An 18537-nucleotide genomic window follows, 5' to 3' on the forward strand; every position below is an offset into this window, starting at 1 on the left:
TCATTGAGATATGCTGCATGAGCCTTCTTCAGCACAAGGATGATGTTAGCCCTGTTGAAACAGGCAGGGACAGTGGCCTGTTGCAGGGAGAGGGTGAAGATTCTCGGGAAGACCTCTGCCAGTTGATATGTGCGTGCTCTGAGTGCACGGCCTGGTACTCTGTCTGGTCCCATTGCTTTCCTTGGATTCACACGAAGGAAAACTGATGTGACCTCTGATGCAGTGACTGTTGAGATAGCTTCGTCAGGACTTGTCGGAATAGGTGTTACCTCTCCGCCGAAATTTAGCTCAAAGCGAGAGTAGGAGGCGTTGAGACGATCTGGGAAGGGATGTGTCATCGTCTGCTATCTTGTCCCTTTTTAAAGAAATTACAGCTCATTTGGAATTCTGAAAACAACATTGGCCAATTGTATGGCCTGCTGGGAAAACTGGATAACTAAGTTGGATCAGGGCCAGACCAACACATACACAAACCTGTTACCTGTTTGATGGTATGGGATAGGTTGTAATAGGACAGTGGGAACTGCAGTATGAAGGCAGGAAGCTTGCAGCATTCACTTGGATCAAGTCAGACAGATATACAGGCCATTCAACGTGACTGGTTGAACAGCTGTTGACAGGACAATGCTACAAGGTTTTGGGTGGAACGGTAGATATGAGTTTTAGTCGAACTGCTATCGAGATAATTTGGCTCCTAGGGTCCGCTCAGTCAATAGGGAAATTACAATATCCGACACTGTCTTTTGTAACAGCCATCCCGAGATAGAATGTCAATTAATATCAAGTTATTAATTTATGCAAATTGCATTCTTACATCAAACCGTTGCTGCCGAACAGTACTCGGAGGTGACCCAGCTAACTAGTTAAAAGCGTTGTCCTGATGAAGGGTTAGACCCGAAACATTGACTTCTCCACCTCCTGAAGCTGCCTGGCTTGCTGTGTTCTTCCAGCCTCCTGCCTGTCAACGAGTTCAATAAAGCAACTCAGATCAGCGAAGTCCCTCACGCACTCCAGAGAGAACATCTGCAACAAGAATCAGAAAGCTTGGGAGCAGGAAGAACAGCCTGTCTTCAGTTTGACCCGTTATAATCAGGGTCGTATTAACCTCTTTATCACCTTCTAAAAATGCAATCTTGCACGAAGAAGAGATGCCTTTTCTTGGTTTGTTGATTAGAGTAAAACTCCGATGTTTATTAGTTTCTTTGATATGCTGCTGTACCCTGCGTTTTTGATAAAACATATATATGTAAAGACATTTTAATGATTAAAGTATAAATTTTAAAATTAAAATTAAAATTTATCTTGCACTCTCAAAGCCAGAGGGCACAGGCATCACAGAACTGTAAAGTTGCTCTGGAAATTAGAAGGGCAGGCGGGGTTTATAGCAATGCGAAATGGGAGAAGCACGGTGGCTCAGTGGTAAGCACTGCTGTCTCACAGCGCCAGGGCCGCGTTATCAATTCTAGCCTCGCTCAACGTTCTCCCCGTGCCTGCGTGGGTTTGCTCCGGATTCCTCGCAGTCTAAAAATGTGCAGGTTAAGTGAAGTGGCCATGCTAAAATTGCCTGCTGCATTAGTCAGAAGGGAAATGGTTCTGGGTGGATGACTCTTCTAAGGGTCTGTGTGTACTTGTTGGGCTGAAGGGCCTGTTTCCACACTTATGGGATCTAATCTTGTAAAACACGTTTCATTATTAGTGCAAGTAAATCAAATACATATGAAAATAATATTGACATTTGAATCACAGGCGAGTGTTTTCCAAATAACGGAGGGTGTTGAAAACATGGAATGTGCATCCAGAGAAGGTGGTGCCCTCAGTTTAATGTGACAGCCAAACAAAGTTGAGAAATATTCACTTGTGCCTGGAATCCTTAACCTTAACCGTGAGATCTCCTGAAGGAATTGATCTGCAACTGGTGCAACACAGAGGGTGGGAGATTGCAAGCCTGCTGTTTCACAAAAAGAAGATTTGTTCAATTTGTAGGGATTAGGATAAAAATGATTTCAAAATATCGTTCAAGTTTCACCAGCAAAGCTTACAAATAGCTTTTATTGGCGTTCACCTCCCATTGTGAACAGTGTTTGACAGCAGAGAGCTTCACTTTTCTGATACGTTACTGGGGCTTTGTTTTGGTGAAACAGGAGGCAGCCTGAAGGGCTGGGGAAAGACGACTGTGTAACATCTGCCTACCTAAGAAGAACAGGGGGCCCACACAGTCATTTGGGCTCTGCTGACGTCTCAGCTAAATATATGGACATATGAGTGATAAACGTACAAACCTGTATATACAAATGATAAATTCTGATCTCTGTATGCAAATGTTTATGTATGTGTGGCATGACCAACTGTACAGACCATCAAATTATTTTATGAATAAAGTATATTTTTGACATAAATAAAAGTAGTTCTCCCAGGACGAGGCAATCCCATTGCACTTCGGGTGTGTTGACGCCTGCGATGTCCACAAATGTGGGATACTCGACTGCAAAATTTGTCGTAATGGGGGACTGCATTCGCGCTCTCCCCTGGTTTACAAGCAAAAAGCAGATGTTCCAATAGATGGCGCTCACTTGTGTTCCCCACAGCTTCCTTATGTACTGCCTGTCTCTGTTCAACAGGTTGACAGATATATGCTGCACGTCTTACTTCATCCTGCTATAAACCACTATGTTGAAACCTTTTGACAAGAGCAACAAGCCAAGCCTTCAAATCTATTTCCCTCTATTTACTGCCTTTTGCTCAAAATGCCTCTTTAAACAATTTATCAGAGAGAGGGAAAACAGCCCAGCCTATTCAGCCTCTACTGTAGCTCAAATCCTCAAACCCTGGCAACCTCCTTGTTATTCTTTTCTGAATCCTTTCAAGTTTCACAACATCCTTCCAATATGAAGGAGACCAGATTGCACGGGTGATGTCCGGGGAACAACCCTCGGTAGTAAAGTACTTACAATCGCCACAGCAGAATGTTAGTGAGAATGAAAAGTAGATCTGATGTTGCCTTTGCCAACAGACAGCGCCTTGTGCAGTTAGAGAGGTCACACATTCCTCACGCGAGAACCAAAATCAGCAGGAAATTAACAGAAAGAGTCAGAAGGTAAAATACAAATCAGAAGTTAATTGATCAAACATCCTCTGCATCTGCCCACAGAGCAATGGAAGGTCTTCACATCTAACTGAGTCAGGGAATTAACAGATGGCAAAGGGCCATCGTTTTAAGGTGAAAGGCAAAAGTTTGGTGGTGATTTGAGGAAAAGTCTTTCACTCAGATAATGGTGGGGTTCTTGTAATTCAGTGCTTGGAGGCTAGTTGAGGTGGGAAACATCACAACTTTTAAAAACTACCTGGGACGAGACTAGATTTCATTCTGCTTTGGTAGCACAAGCTTGATGGATTTTTCTGTACAATGGTCATAGAGACATAATCATTGAGAGGTACAGCATGGAAACAGACCCTTCAGTCCAACCCGTCCATGCCGACTTCTGGGAGATAGGTTGGGAAGGGTACAATTTTCTTGAAATAAATCAAAGCCTGTGCATACTGGAAATATGAAACAGAAACAGAAATAGCTGGCGAAACCCAACAGGTATGGTAGCATCTGTGGAGACAGAAACAGAATTAATCAAATCATTCTTCATCTGAAGACATTCGTCTGAGCATTTGTCAAGGAACTCGAAACATCAACTTGGTTTTCTCCTCACTCCAGGCCCTCTCATTTCAAATGGAGTGATTTTCAATAAGAAATTGAGATTTCTAGTGTTGATATTTATTGGCTATGAAGCATTTTTTTGTCGGCTCTAAGCATACTGGGTTCGTTTGGGGTCATAGATATCTTGAACATGGAAACAGGCCCTTTGGTCCAAATCGTCCATGCCGACCAGATATTTTATCATCATCTACTCCCATTTGGCTCCATATCCCTTGAAACCTTTCCCCTTCAATTACCCATTCAGTTGCTTTGTAAATGTTGTAATTTCATCATTCTCCATCATTTCCTCTGGTAGTTCATTCCATACATGTGCTAGCCTTTGTGTGAAAGAAGTTTTACCTTTTAAATCTTTCCTCTCCTATCCATGACCTTGGGATTTTATAAACCTCTATACGGTCATCCTAGCCTCCAGTGCTTCCTTTCGACCAGACTTATTCAACGTTTACCAATAGTTCAAACCCTCCAAACCTGGCAACATCCTTGCAAATATTTAATGAACCCTTTCAAGTTTTACACCGTGCATCCTTTCGAACTGAGACCAGAATTACACACAGTTTTCCCATAAGTGGCCTAACTAATGTCCTGTACAGCTGCAACATGACCACAATTCATATAATAAATGTTCTAACTAATAAAGGAGCAGATATTGAACGTCTTCTTCACTATTCCACCGACCAAAGTCTCTACTTCTAAGGAACTATGAAACTGCACTTCAAGGTCTCTTTATTCAGCAACACTCCCCAGGAACTTACCATGAAGTTAGTGAGATGTGATTTCCAACGTACAGAACCATGTTGAATATCTCTATTCAGTCCTTGCCTATACAAATGCAGGGTACATATAAATCCGTCAGGATTCCTTCCAACATTTGCCGACCACAAATGTCACGCTCATTGGTCTATAGTTCCCCGACTTTTCCTTACCACCTTTTTTTAAATAGTGGTACTACATTAGTCAACCTCCAGTCTTCCGACACCTCATTTGTGACTATTGATTATCCAAGTATGTTAACAATGGGCCTGCAATCACTTCCCTATTTTTCCACAGATTTCGAGGGTACACCTGATCAGGTCTTGCGGATTTATCCAACTTAATGTATTTTATGACATCTATCACCTCCTCCGGTGTTATATGGAAATGTTTTAAGATGTCACCATCTATTTCCGCCCATTCTATATCCTCCATGCCTTTCTCCACACGAAATACTGATGCAAAATCCGCGTTTAGTATTCACCCCCGCCCCCCACCGTCTCCTGCAATTCCACACAGAGGCTGTCTTGCTGATATTTGAGGGGACTCATTCTCTCCTGAGAAGCCCTTTTGTCCTTAATGTATTTATGAAATCCCCTTAGATTCTCCATAACCTTATTTGCTAAATTTATCTTATGTCCCCCTTTGCATTCATTACATTACATTACAGTGTGGAAACAGGCCCTTCGGCCCAACAAATCCACACCAACCCGCCGAAGCGTAACCCACACATACCCCTACATTTACCCCTTACCTAACACTATGGGCAATTTAGCATGGCCAATTCACCTGACCTGCACATCTTTGGACTGTCCATCTTAAGTACACCCCTGCTGTCCATCTTAAGTACATCCGTACTCTTCAATGGTCTCACTCAAACTCTGCTATCTACACTTGATGTATGCTTCATTCTTTTTCTGAACCAAAACCTAGACTTACCAGCTTTATCTTTGCCCAAACAGGAATGTACTCTTTCTGGACTCTCGTTATCTCATGTATGAAGGCTTCTCATTTTCCAGCTGTTCCTTTTCGTGAGAACATCGCCCTTCAATTAACTTTTGAAATTTCTTGCCTAATGGTCTTCCTCTAATCTGGAACTTTAACATTTAGATTCAGTCGATACTTTTCTGTCATTATTTTAAACTAACAGAACTTAAGTCTCTGACCCCAAACTGCTCCCCCAACTATTCCTCGGTCACTTGCCCTGCCTTCTTTGGAGGTCAGGTTTTGCACATTCTCTTGAAAATACATCCACATCCTGAATCAGAAAATTTTAATAGGCAAACTTAACAAATTCTTTTCCATCCAAGCCCTCAATAATGTGGAAGTCCCACTCTATCTTTGGAAACTTAAAATCTCTTACAATTACACACTACTATTCTGACAATTAACTGAGATCCCTTTACAAATGTGTTTCTCTATTTCCTGCTGACTCTTGAGGGGTCTGTCGTGCAGTCCCAATAAGGTAATCAGCTCAAGCTCAATCTTATTGCTCAGTTCCAAACAAATAACTAGATGTATTCCCAAGAATATCTTCGGTAAGTGCAGCCAAAATGTAATCACTTATCAAAAAGCAAATCCCCCTCTTCTCTTGTATCCGTTCTTTCCTTCCTATAGGATTTCTACCTTGCAAACGTAATCTGCCGGCCATATCCATCCCTGAACCACATCTTTGTAATTGCTATGACATTCCAATCTCATGTTTCTAACAACATCATCAGTTCATTTGTCTTCCCTGTTGGGCATCTTGTTTAGAAATAAATGCAATTTAATTTTTCAGTCCTGCTTTATTCTCTGCTTTTTGCCTGCCTGCCCTGAATTTTCCCAACTGTACAAATCTCAGTCTGTTCTCTTTCCTCACTATCTCCCTGGCCAAACCAACAGCCCCCCCCCCCCCGCCCCCACCCCAAGCCGCTCAACGTCCTTGCATGCCCCACTCCATCCTTAATAGTTAAATATTCCTGAGCAGCTCTCGCAAATCTTCCTGAGATTTAATTAGTTCTCTTCCAATTCAGGTGCAATCTGTCCTCCTTATACTCGTCACTACACCACAGAAAAGTTTCCAAATATCCAAAAATGTGAACTCTTCTCCCCTGCATCAGCTCCTTAGCTACTTATGCATCTGCTCTATCCTGCTATTCCTACACTCAGCTGCCCGTGGCAACAAGAGTAATCCAGATATTACAAAGCGCAAGACTCTCCTTTCAATTTCATGCCTAACCTCTTACACGCTCCCTTCAGAATTTCATCCTTTTTCCTTTCTATGTCGTCAGTTCCAATGTAGAAAACGACCTACTGTTGGTCCTACACCTCTTTGAGAATACTCTGTACCCTCTCCGAGATATCTTTGGCACCAGTGAGGCAACATGTGCTCTTGGGCAAAGAAACGTCTGTCTGTGTCTCTGACGAGAGAGTCCCCTATCACAGTCGATCAGAACCTGACGTGACTCTCTTTACATTCAAACCAGTCTTGATGCCAGAAATGTGGCTGTTCATGCTCCATTCCCCTCAGAGTCCATCACCCAGTACGTTTTCAAAAACAGCATACCCGTTCAAGATAGGGATAGCCACATTAGAATCCTGCACTACCTATCCCCCTCTTCTATCTTTCTTGGAGCTAACCCATCTACCTGACTGTATCTGTGGTTTTTCACTCTTCCTAGAACGGCCATCCATCACACAGCCCAGCTCCTGGAAATTCCTTATCACTTCGAACTGTTGCTTCAATCGATCCATGCAATCTGATAGGATTCACAACCAAACACACTTACTGAAGCCATAACCATCAGTAGCATGGAAGCTATAGCGAACTTTGGTGAGGATCCAGCAGACGTATTGTGTACAGTTCTGGTCAACACATGATAGGAATGTAAACACTCACAGAAACGCATCAATCTTCAAAACGCTGATGAGAGATGGGAAGAGTGACGGAGTTTAATATGGGGAAGAGGTTAACTATGTAAGAGTGGAGATAATCCCTTGTCAGTAGAGTTCCAAAAATGGTTCTCTCCAAAAAAGGATAACAAGCTCCTCTTATTATGGGGAAAGCAAATATTCAGATCACATTGTCTTCAGCAGAGCTGAAACACTGAGCATTGATACAGTCCAGCAAGCCTTGATAGTTTTCTGTGATGCATCTGGTAGTTGCTACACATTTCTGCTACTTTCAGTGGTGGAGGAAGTGGATGCTTGTGGATGTGATGCCAATCAAGCGGGTTGCCTTTTCCTGGATGGTGTCAAGATTCTTGAGTGTTGATGAAGCAACACCCATCCAGTCAAGTGTGGAGTATTCCGTTACACTTCTTAATTTTACTTTGGTTTTGGAGAGTCAGGAGATGAGTTACTTGCCGTAGTATTCCTTGCCTCTGATCTGCTGTTAGAGCAATAATATTTGAATTGATTATGAACAGATAATTATTGATGAGGCAGATGCGGTTGGTGGGACTAGGACACTATCCTGAGATACCCTTGCACATGTCCTGAGCTGAGATGACTGACCTCCAACAACCTCAACCATCTTCTGATGTGTCAGATATGACATCAACTCGTGGGGAGTGTGCCACTGATTGTCATTTTGTGAGGGACACACGGATGTCATTCTCACCTCACCTCTGGATCTCAGCTCTGTGTCTATGTTTGAAGCAATGATATATTGATAAACTATAAAAACGTGATTTCGGGAAAAACCTCAGTAGGTCTGGCAGCATCCATGCAGAGAAAGCAGAGTCACAGCTTCAGGCCCGTTGGCACTCTCTCAGAACCTGATGCGACTTGCCATCTCAACTATTTTTGTTTCATCTGCAAACTTGGCAACAGCACATTCACTTCCTTCACCTATATCATTCATATGCATATTATTACACCTTTTAATGTATAGTATATACAGTATTGGATTATTATATGTTGGAGCTGTGTGTGTCTGCACAAATATTACTGTGTACAGCATCAGATCATGTTTACATGCAAATATTATTGTGCATTGCAACTGTGTGTTTATATCGAAATATTCTTTTGCATCAGATACATTCCGGTTTATATATAAATACAATTGAGCATTAGAACTAATCATTTGTAAATATAAATATTGTTGTGTCTGGAAAGTGTTCATGTTTGTATTCAATTCCTGTTTTGTTTCGGAGCTATTCGTGCCTTCATATAAGTATTGTTGTGTTCTCTATTACATATAAACCTGTTGTGTGTTGCGGCTGCACGTGATTATATATAAATAATTTTCCATTTTCGAAGTATTTATATTTATGCACCAATCTTGTCTCATATTGAAGCTGTAATGAAACTGTTCATATTCCTGTCATGAAATTGTGTCTTAGAACTGTTTATGTTCATATTTAAGTATTGTATATTAGAACCGTTCTTGTCTATATGTAAATATTAAAGTGTGCTGGAGCTGGTTCAGTTAATATATAAAAATTGTGAATTGAAACTATTCCAGTTTATGTTCAAGTATTACTTTATATTAGAGCTGCGGCAGTTTGTACATAAATATTGCTGTGTATTGGAGCTGTTGCTGTTATATGTAAATGAGTGTATGTTGTAGTTAGGCCTGCCTCCTATCGATCAGCAAGCGTGTGTCTAACGTGTGGTTCGGCTACTGAGTCCCACCAGAGCTATGTGATGAATTTGCAATTCCAGCGCTGGCCAGAGGGACGGCAACACAAAGCAGCAGCAGTCACGTGTTAGTGGTAGTGGTACATTATCAGGCAGGGACTCCTGGTCTCTGTTTATTGTAGTGTAAACACACATTCTGGAATTGGGAACAATAATTGAAGAGCATCAGGGGAGGATAGAGAAAGTTAGAGAGGGACTCAAGATTGTAATAGGGAGAGAATTCAATACAGAAGAATGGTGATAGGATTAAATAGACAGTAACAATGAGAGGGTTTTATAGAGAGTAATAGGGAGAGGGTTAAATACAGGTAACGGGACGGGATTTAAAATAAAAAAAGTAAAAAGGAAAGGTGGAAATGGATCTATATTGGAAGAAGATTGAATATAATTGAGCGAGGAAAGGGTTAACTACAGTGAAAGGGAGAGGATTTAATATCAAGAATCATGGAGAGGATTAAACAGGGAATAACGCGAAGAGAGTTCAGTATAAAGAAATAAAAATGCTGAAATAAGGAGTGTTATGACACAGCGGTGAATTTTTCTGCTAGTTAAACGAAACACAGAGAAAAGCTCACCTCGACACATAATTGGTAAAGTATGAGTGACAGAGAACTTCCCAAATTCCACTATTTGAAGAAAAAAATCAATATTATTCTTTAACTCTAAAAGGGAATATTAAACAACAACTATTTACAAGTCTGAGCCTCCTTACTCTTAAAGATCTGTTATCTACCTTCAAATCTGTGACAATATTTTGATACAATAAAAGCCCCTATTAAAACTGCGTCAACTTAATTTTCAGAACAAGCCACCGTCTGTTGGTGTCGGTGCCTGTCTTCTTTCAGCTGAAGATCGCCCTGCGTCATCTTCGGTCTTTTGTTCCAAAGGTGGTTCCTATGAAAAGGTACCTTTGATAGAGTGTGTTTTGCTTGCAAATACTCTGATGATGGCAGTTGGTCGTTCTTTCTGGCGAACTGTCCAAAATGCCAGCTTGTTTATACTCCAAAACATCATATATACTCATCGGTTAAATGTTGTCAAAACAATAAAATTAAAATTTGATTGGAGTTTAGAATCCTGGGGAATCATGGAAACTGCTTGCTTAAATTTGAACTGGTGTGAACATAGCAGCCAAATGTTAGGTATTTTCAATGTTCCAGTATCCTCTGAGACTGGTAGTCATTCACATGACAGTTGTCTGCAATACTGTTGCACCAAATGTTCTGCCATTCTTGTTTTTTTCTTGCTCCCCGCCTTTTTAAATAGTTTGGTTACTCTTACCACCCTCCAATCCATTCGAACTTCTCCAGAGTTGCCAGAATTTTGGAAGATGATCCTTGGAATTCAATATTACCAAGGACACTGTCTTAGCACTCTCCAGGGGGAATTATCATGCCTGGTGATTTCACAGCGTTTAACCCCTTTAATTTCCCAATAATAACGCTTCTTTTTAAATTTGGCCCTTTAACTAAAGCCTTGTCAACTGAACATTTCTGGGACGTTATTTGTGAAGCAAAATCCATATATATGCTTAATTCTTCTCCCATTTCAGTTTACCTCTCCTGTTATACTTTCCCCACATTCTGAATTAAAGGGATTCACATTTGACATCACATTTTTCTAAAATGTCATACATCGTCAATAACTTTACAGTCATTGTCTTTTGGTCCCTGTACGTTTATTCTCACGTTAGATTGCTCCACTATTGACAAATCTTTTCATCTTCTCTGTCTGAATTCTGAACTGCTCCTCAAGCTCAGGCTTGTTATTTTTGTGAATATTTTAGACATTCCCTCTTTGGATTCAATAGTATTCATGATGTCTTTTGCAAGCTCTAGCCGAGACTCCTTTCCCCTCTTCAAATCAAAAATAACAAAAACTTCATACGCATATGTAGGCGCTGAAGCAGAATACTTATTTACAATGAAAAGAAACAAACATTTGAGTTTGAGCCTATCGAGCAAACAAACCAAAGGCATTTCTTACTTGCACAAAATTATATGCCCATACAATTGAGGCATCAGGAAAGAGAGAGAGAGAGAGAGAGAGAGAGAGAGAGAGAGAGAGAGAGAGAGAGAATGGTTTTTATTTGTCAATTCTACCATTTCCAATGACACAGTAAAAACGAAACAGCGTTCCTGCAGGACCGACGGTGCTACATGAACAGCACAAACTACACAATCTTACACGGCATAAAGTGCATAAGAAGTGCAAAACACGAACGTTGCAGTGAAATAGAAGAATGATAAATAATGGACTTTTTCTAGCAGCAACTTCAAGCCGTGCAAAGAATTTCAGATGGAAAATGTGTCCAGTCATACTGTGTTACGGTGAATGGTGGCTTATGGGAAGGAACTGTTGCAAGTCTGGACGCGAGAGACTGAATGCTTCCGTCTCTTCTGCAAGATAGCAGAAGGGTGAAGAGTGAATGATAGGTGTGTGGGGGCATCCATAATGCTCTTAGCCTGTCGGACGCAGCGTGTTCCATAAAAATCTGGAATGAAGTGAAGGAGTTCCGATAATTGAACGGCCCTTCATTAAACATCAACACAAAGGCTTTGGACGTTAGTCTTCCCCTATTCTGCTTTGACTGCAAATGACTGATTCTGACTGCACTCCTGAGCACATCGTCCTGATATTTGTGCCACACTAGTTCGAGGTCAACTCCTTGCTCTGGAAAATCTATCAAATTCTGGCGAAGAGCGTCTTTCACTGAGTTCTTCATCCTTCAGGCAGTATTGATATTTTCTTGACCTGCATCCAAGGGGAAGAATGTGATGAACACAGAATCCTGCATCACGGAACTGCTCAGAATGAACCTCACAATAAAAAGACTTGTGGCTTTCTCCAGACTTCTTTTGCAAAGTTATTTTCCAGTAGGATGTGTGAGATAGTCTCGAAACTCATGCAGCTTACTTCGAGGGCAGCGTGAGGTGATGGGAAGCGTCTGGCTGTACATTAAGGATCTCACAAGTTGTGCCCTTCTCACCACCGGCCAAGTGATATCTTGGTTCTTGTTGCAAACTCCTAGAGATGAGGAATTCTGCCAAGTGACTTTGACACTTTCCTGTTTTATTGCTGGTCCAGACTGAAATGATTAATTATTTCCCTTCATGTGCATGTTCCTTCCATATTAGCCATTTCTTATCCTCTGCCAATTCTTTTAGAAAGGTATTATTGCCAAGTTATTCATCAATGTCTCCTTGTTCTCTTCATTTAGATTCTGGATCGCAGTTTCAGGCTGAATTTCTTCACTGTCCTTTTGAATAAACAATTCTACCATTTTACAGTCACTCCTTAAAATGTACCCCAAACAATAAGATTGTAAATTAATACCATATCATTGCATATATCCACTCCACGATATACTCTTCTCCCGGTTCTTGCTCAACATGTTGGTCTAAACAACATCCAATAAAGACTTCAGGAAATTGTCCTATTTATAGTTTGGTTTGTCAAACAAATATGCATATCACAGTCAAACATGATTGCAGTTGTATAGTGCATGCATCGTGTTAAATGCCTTCCTGCATGTCCCCAGTACTGTTTGGATCCTATAGACAAACCACACCAGCACATACTGTTGTTTGGGATTTCCTCCCACCTACCATACAGCTTCTGCTAATTATGTGCATGATAACATGGGGCAGTAGGGCGCAAGAAATCTGCAGCACTTATTTAGTGGAGGAGAGACAGGAGGCGATTGCTGTATCAGGGTAGATGGAATTAAAGGGATTTATTCTTTGTTTTAATGGGGACAATCTTTGGAATTCTGGAACAGAAGTGTCTTCGGCGTTGCAGTTCAAAATCTTATTGAGTTTAGCAAGCACGGTTCAGTTGGCAGTTTGGAAGAGCATCTGCAATCTTCGTATTTGTTACAAGAGGGCTAGAATATACGAGCAGGGGCGTATTGCTGAAACTCTATTAGGCTCTGGTCAGAATACATTTGGAATATTCTGAGCAGCTGTGGAATCCATATCTATGGAAGCATGTGCTGGCTTTCCAGGCTGTTCAGAGAATGTTTCCAAGAAGGAGTCCAGGGAAGAAGGATTTTTGATATCAGGTGCAGTTGAGGACCCTGGGTCTGCACTCAGTGGAGTTCAGAAGGATTGGGGAGGGAAATCTCATGAAGCTTGCAGAATACTGGGAAATCTGGATAGATTGGACATGAAGAAGATGATTCCACTGGTAGGAGAGAGTAAGAATCAAAGACAAAGCCTCATAGTGAAGGGATGTCTCTTCGGGATTACGATGAGGAGGAATTTCTTTAAACAGTGGTTGGGGAATCTGTGGAACTGGTTGTCGCAGAAGACTGTAAGGCCCAAGTCCCTGACTGCACGTATGACAGAGATAGATCGGTAAAAACTGAAAGACGTGAGGATGCGGTGAACTCGAATCAAAAGCAGAAGTGGCATGACATCGTCAGAAAATCTGTCGGCACTCGTGTTGGGAAATCTGACTTACCATTTTGGATCGAGTAATACTTCCTCATGAAGTTTCTCAGGAGAAGAGCGACAGATTCTTGATTGGTAACGGGATGGAGGCTTATATGGTGAAGGCAGAAGAATCTGGTTTTATCAAACCCAATACGTTTTCATTTTTACCTTATTTGAGAATGGGCAAATTGGAACTAGACTTGGGAGGCTTATGAGGAGAAATTGAGTCCACTATAATTATACTAATTGGAATTGAGAATAATGAAGCAGGGATCTTATGGAAACATTTGAAAATATGACGGTAACAGATAAGACAGAAATAGGGAGATTATTTCCACTGGCAGAGGAAACTGCATAGCCTCGAAACAAGTGGAGCTGGTCGTGGCGTTTCGTGGCTAGTTGATGTCAACTAGCCACGAGACGCCACGACCAGCTATCCTTAGTTGCCACACACGCAGACGACAAGCAACATGAATTCGACTGGGACAACACTACCATTATAGGGCAAGCCAAACAAAGAACAGCCAGGGAATTCCTAGAAGCATGGCACTCATCCACAAACTCCATCAACAAGCACATCGACCTGGACCCAATATACCGGCCACTACAGCACAGCTGAAACTGACAACTGGAAGCGGCAGGGACAGGCCACTATAAATGCCGGAGGAAACACCACAGAAGCGCTTCACAGAATGCTCCCAAGCACTGAGGCTGTCACCGAGACAGGGGACGAAACGTTTGCAACAAAAATTTCCAGCTCGGCGAACAGAATCACAACAGTACCTAACAAGGTGAGATTGCGAAGTTGGATTTGTTAAAAACCGCAATGTGTTATCTCAATTAATTTAGTAACATTCCTTCACGGAACAACTAGTTGCTATGCAGGATGTGGAGGTGGATGTGTCGAACAGGGGTGGACAAAACTAAAAAACCCAGATGGCCTCCTTCTTCAAGGACCGCAATTTCCCCCCCGACGTGGTCGACGATGCCCTCCACCGCATCTCTTCCACTTCCCGCTCCTCCGCTCTTGAACCCCGCCCCTCCAACCGCCACCAGGACAGAACCCCACTGGTCCTCACCTACCACCCCACCAATCTCCATGTACAGCGCATCATCCGCCGTCATTTACGCTACCTCAAAACGGACCGCACCACCAAGGATATATTTCCCTCCCCTCCCCTATCAGCATTCCGTAAAGACCACTCCCTCCGTGACTACCTCGTCAGATCCACACCCCCCACCAACCCAACCTCCACTCCCGGCACCTTCCCCTGCAACCGCAGGAGGTGCAAGACTTGCGCCCACACCTCCCCCCTCACCTCCCTCCAAGGCCCCAAAGGAAACTTCCATATCCGCCACAGATTCACCTGCACCTCCACACATATCATCTATTGCATCCTCTGCACCCGATGTGGCCTCCTCTATATTGGGGAGTCAGGCCGGCTACTTGCGGAGCGTTTCAGAGAACACCTCTGGGACACCCGGACCAACCAACCCAACCACCCTGTAGCTCAACATTTCAATTCCCCCTCCCACTCCACCAAGGATATGCAGGTCTTTGGACTCCTCCATCGTCAGACCACAACAAAACGATGGTTGGAGGAAGAACGCCTCATCTTCCGGCTAGGAACCCTCCAACCACAAGGGATGAACTCGGATTTCACCAGTTTCCTCATTTCCCCTCCCCCCACCCTGTCTCAGTCAAATCCATCAAATTCAGCACCGCCTTCCGAACCTGAGATCTTCTTCCCGACCTCTCCGCCCCCACCCCAGTCTGACCTATCACCCTCACCTTGACCTCTTTCCACGTATCACATTTCCGACGCCCCTCCCCCAAGTCCCTCCTCCCTACCTTTTATCTTAGCCTGCTGGACCAACTTTCCTCATTCCTGAAGAAGGGCTAAGGCCCGAAACGTCGAATCTCCTGTTCCCTGGATGCTGCCTGACCTGCTGCGCTTTTCCAGAAACACATTTCCAAAGCTAAAAATCACACAACACCAAGTTGTTGTCCAACATATCTATTTGTAAGTATTGGATTTCACAGTGTGGCTCCTTCATCAGGTAACTTTTGGGACAGTATCATAAGACGCAGAATTTAAAGCAAAAGATCACTGAGTTATGCAATTAAAGCAAAATATTGAACAAACCACTCACACCCACGCAGCACTCTCTCACAGGCTTTTCCACCGTCACATTCAGGCTCACATTCTACCAAATACAAACGCACACAAACACACACTCTCATGCACACTCACTCGCATGCACACTCCCTCTCTCTCTCTTTCACTCTTTCTCTCTCTCTCACACACACACACACACACGCACACACAGACACAAACACACACAGACACACACATACACACGTCTATGGGACGATTTTCCATTTGCAAATACATTTTATTTATGCTCAAAAACCACACAGCCTGCAGGTAGTCAATTCATATAGCGTTTTATACATTGCCAATTTGGAAATAGATCCTATCTCACTCAAGATTGGTATACAGACAGGCTCTAACTTCACAACTTTCATACATTTCCTGGGCTGAGATGTCTTTTTTTAAAAAAAAAACCTTCAATTATCTCGAGAATGTGATTTAAAAGAAGGTCTCGGCTTTTACATATTATTGAACCGAAGCAACCAAACCATTCTAAATGATTAAAGACTTGACAGTAATCTAGGTTTGTTCAAGTAATTGATTGAATTGCATGATTTTGTCATCGTTTGCTATAAATTCTGTGACTCATGATTTTGTCCCACCAATTACCTGGTGAAAAAGCAACACTCTGAATGTTAGTACTTCCAAATAAACCTGTTGGACGAAAACCTAGTGATGTGCGATTGTTAACACTGTCACAAGAGGAAGCCAAATTGAGGAAAACAGTTCTCAGAAAGACTATTAACAACCAGGATTTCATTACCAAATGGTCAGAGTTTAGAGAAAGTCGACACTGAAATGAGATCTCAGCATGGGACGGATGGTGTTTTGTATCAATGATGGCGGATATGCAATTTTCAAAATTTGTTATTAACCGAATGAGGCTCAAATAATCCAATCAACTTCAAAAGAATTTCTGTGTCAACTGTGGTTTAAGTCACTTTCGTCATCTGTTTTTCCAAATTCTTGGAAAGGAATTGGGGCGTGATGTGACAGTCCCCCAGGCAATGCCAGCAGGTACACAGGAAAGGCTTTGGGAAATATTGCATCTTTTTTTAAAACGGGGGAAATTGCCTGACAAAAATATTTTTTGCAAAAAATGCACCTTCTAATTAAGACAGCACAGAAAATATTTTACATGGTCATCTCGTTTGTAACAATTCCTGGTGAGTGCCTTGTATCATTGAATTTGTGTAAATCTGTCTTGAAGATTCCATGCAGTTTCGTTATGCAATTCACAGGGATACATGGACATGTGGCTACTCTCACACACGGGTAGATGATCGGTAATCTAGTCTCAGATTACAGTTGACCTTGTCGAATCTCCATCACTGCACTCAGCAGAATTTGCCTGGGCAATTGAAATTTCCCTTTGGTTAACCATTTTGTGTGGCAACCTTCTAAACATCTGCATTCCAATCGGAGACAACAGAGAGTTTCGATGGCTGAAGTAAAATATTCACTTTGGTTTTCTTGTGTGAATAACCGTTAGGTTTATTCTGTTTGTCTGAAGATAATAGTTAACTTGTAGGCATTTTTGCAACCACAAACTTTTTTTAAAAAAGTAAACAATTTTATACACTGGCGCTCGGCTGAATGGGTTTGTGCAACAATAAACTTCGGTCCTTTTTTTCCGATTGTATGCAACCCAGCTTTCTGGAATCAGATTTCAAAGAAAACACGCTTCACACGGAAGACTTTAATTTCATTTTTAACTGTGAGTCACTTCTTGTAGCCCTTGGAATACCCTGGAACCGGGTGGATGTATAGATCGATCTGTGCGCATAAGAATGGACTCAGAGACTGAGTCAATTAGATTACTTTGAAGAGAAAGGTTCGTATTGGGATTTTTAAAAAACCCTGAAAAGACTACTTAAAGCTGAGTATATTGACCCAGCTATGTGCTAGATCCCTAAAAACGTTATTGCAGTTATGTTTTAAAAGTGGGAATCGCAACTGACTTAACCAAGCGTTAAATACAGATATTCTGGTGTCAGTATGATACAAGGGATGGTTTTTGGAACTACACCAGAAATGGTGTTCGGTATACTCAATAAAATCTGTTTTCATTAAGTATCTTGCTGAACTGGAAGATTTGTTTTCAGATGTTTGGTCACCAAAGACATCGGTCAAACCAACAGGAAACTTGCCACCAGAAGACATGAACACCAAATAGCCAGCAAACGTTGCGTCCCACGATCATTAGTTTCCATACATAAAGACAAAGGAGGACACCACATTGACTGGAAGAATACACACATGATAGTACTGACGAAACAAAGACACGCATGAGAATTCTTAGAGGCATGGCATTCGAAACGGAACTCCATCAATAAACACGTCGACTTAGATCCCATCTACCTTACCTTGAAAAGATAGCCATAAATGAAATCACCCACCTCAAGAAACCAACACTTATAAATAGAGAGGCGGGATATCTGAGCAGCCCTTCACCGAGACTGTCACGGATGATTTTATCGAACCATGGTGACGAACCACCTGAAAATTAACATTCCAGCTCAACGAGGTACAGTCTCAATAATCGCTGACCTGTTTATTTCTTTTCAATTTATAGGGCAGGTTTGGATTAATGCTTTTACAAATTGTGTGTTCAATGCCTCTGATTCTGTGTCATGAGTACACAGTTTGTATTATTCTATCTTATCATCATTTGTTTTGTCATGAACTGATGTCATAGAGTCCTAGAGATGTGCAGGTATTTATCCACCTTTAACCGTTTCAAGACATCCAGCACTTGCTCCTCTGTAATCTGGACATTTGGCAAGGTGTCACCATATATTTCCTTACAGTCTAAATTTTCCATATCCTTTCCCACAATAAATACTGATGCAAAATATTCATT

Source organism: Chiloscyllium plagiosum, unplaced genomic scaffold, assembly GCF_037043375.1.
Source record: "Chiloscyllium plagiosum isolate Xiang-an unplaced genomic scaffold, Cpla_swu_hap1 HiC_scaffold_21, whole genome shotgun sequence".
Classification (NCBI taxonomy): domain Eukaryota; kingdom Metazoa; phylum Chordata; class Chondrichthyes; order Orectolobiformes; family Hemiscylliidae; genus Chiloscyllium; species Chiloscyllium plagiosum.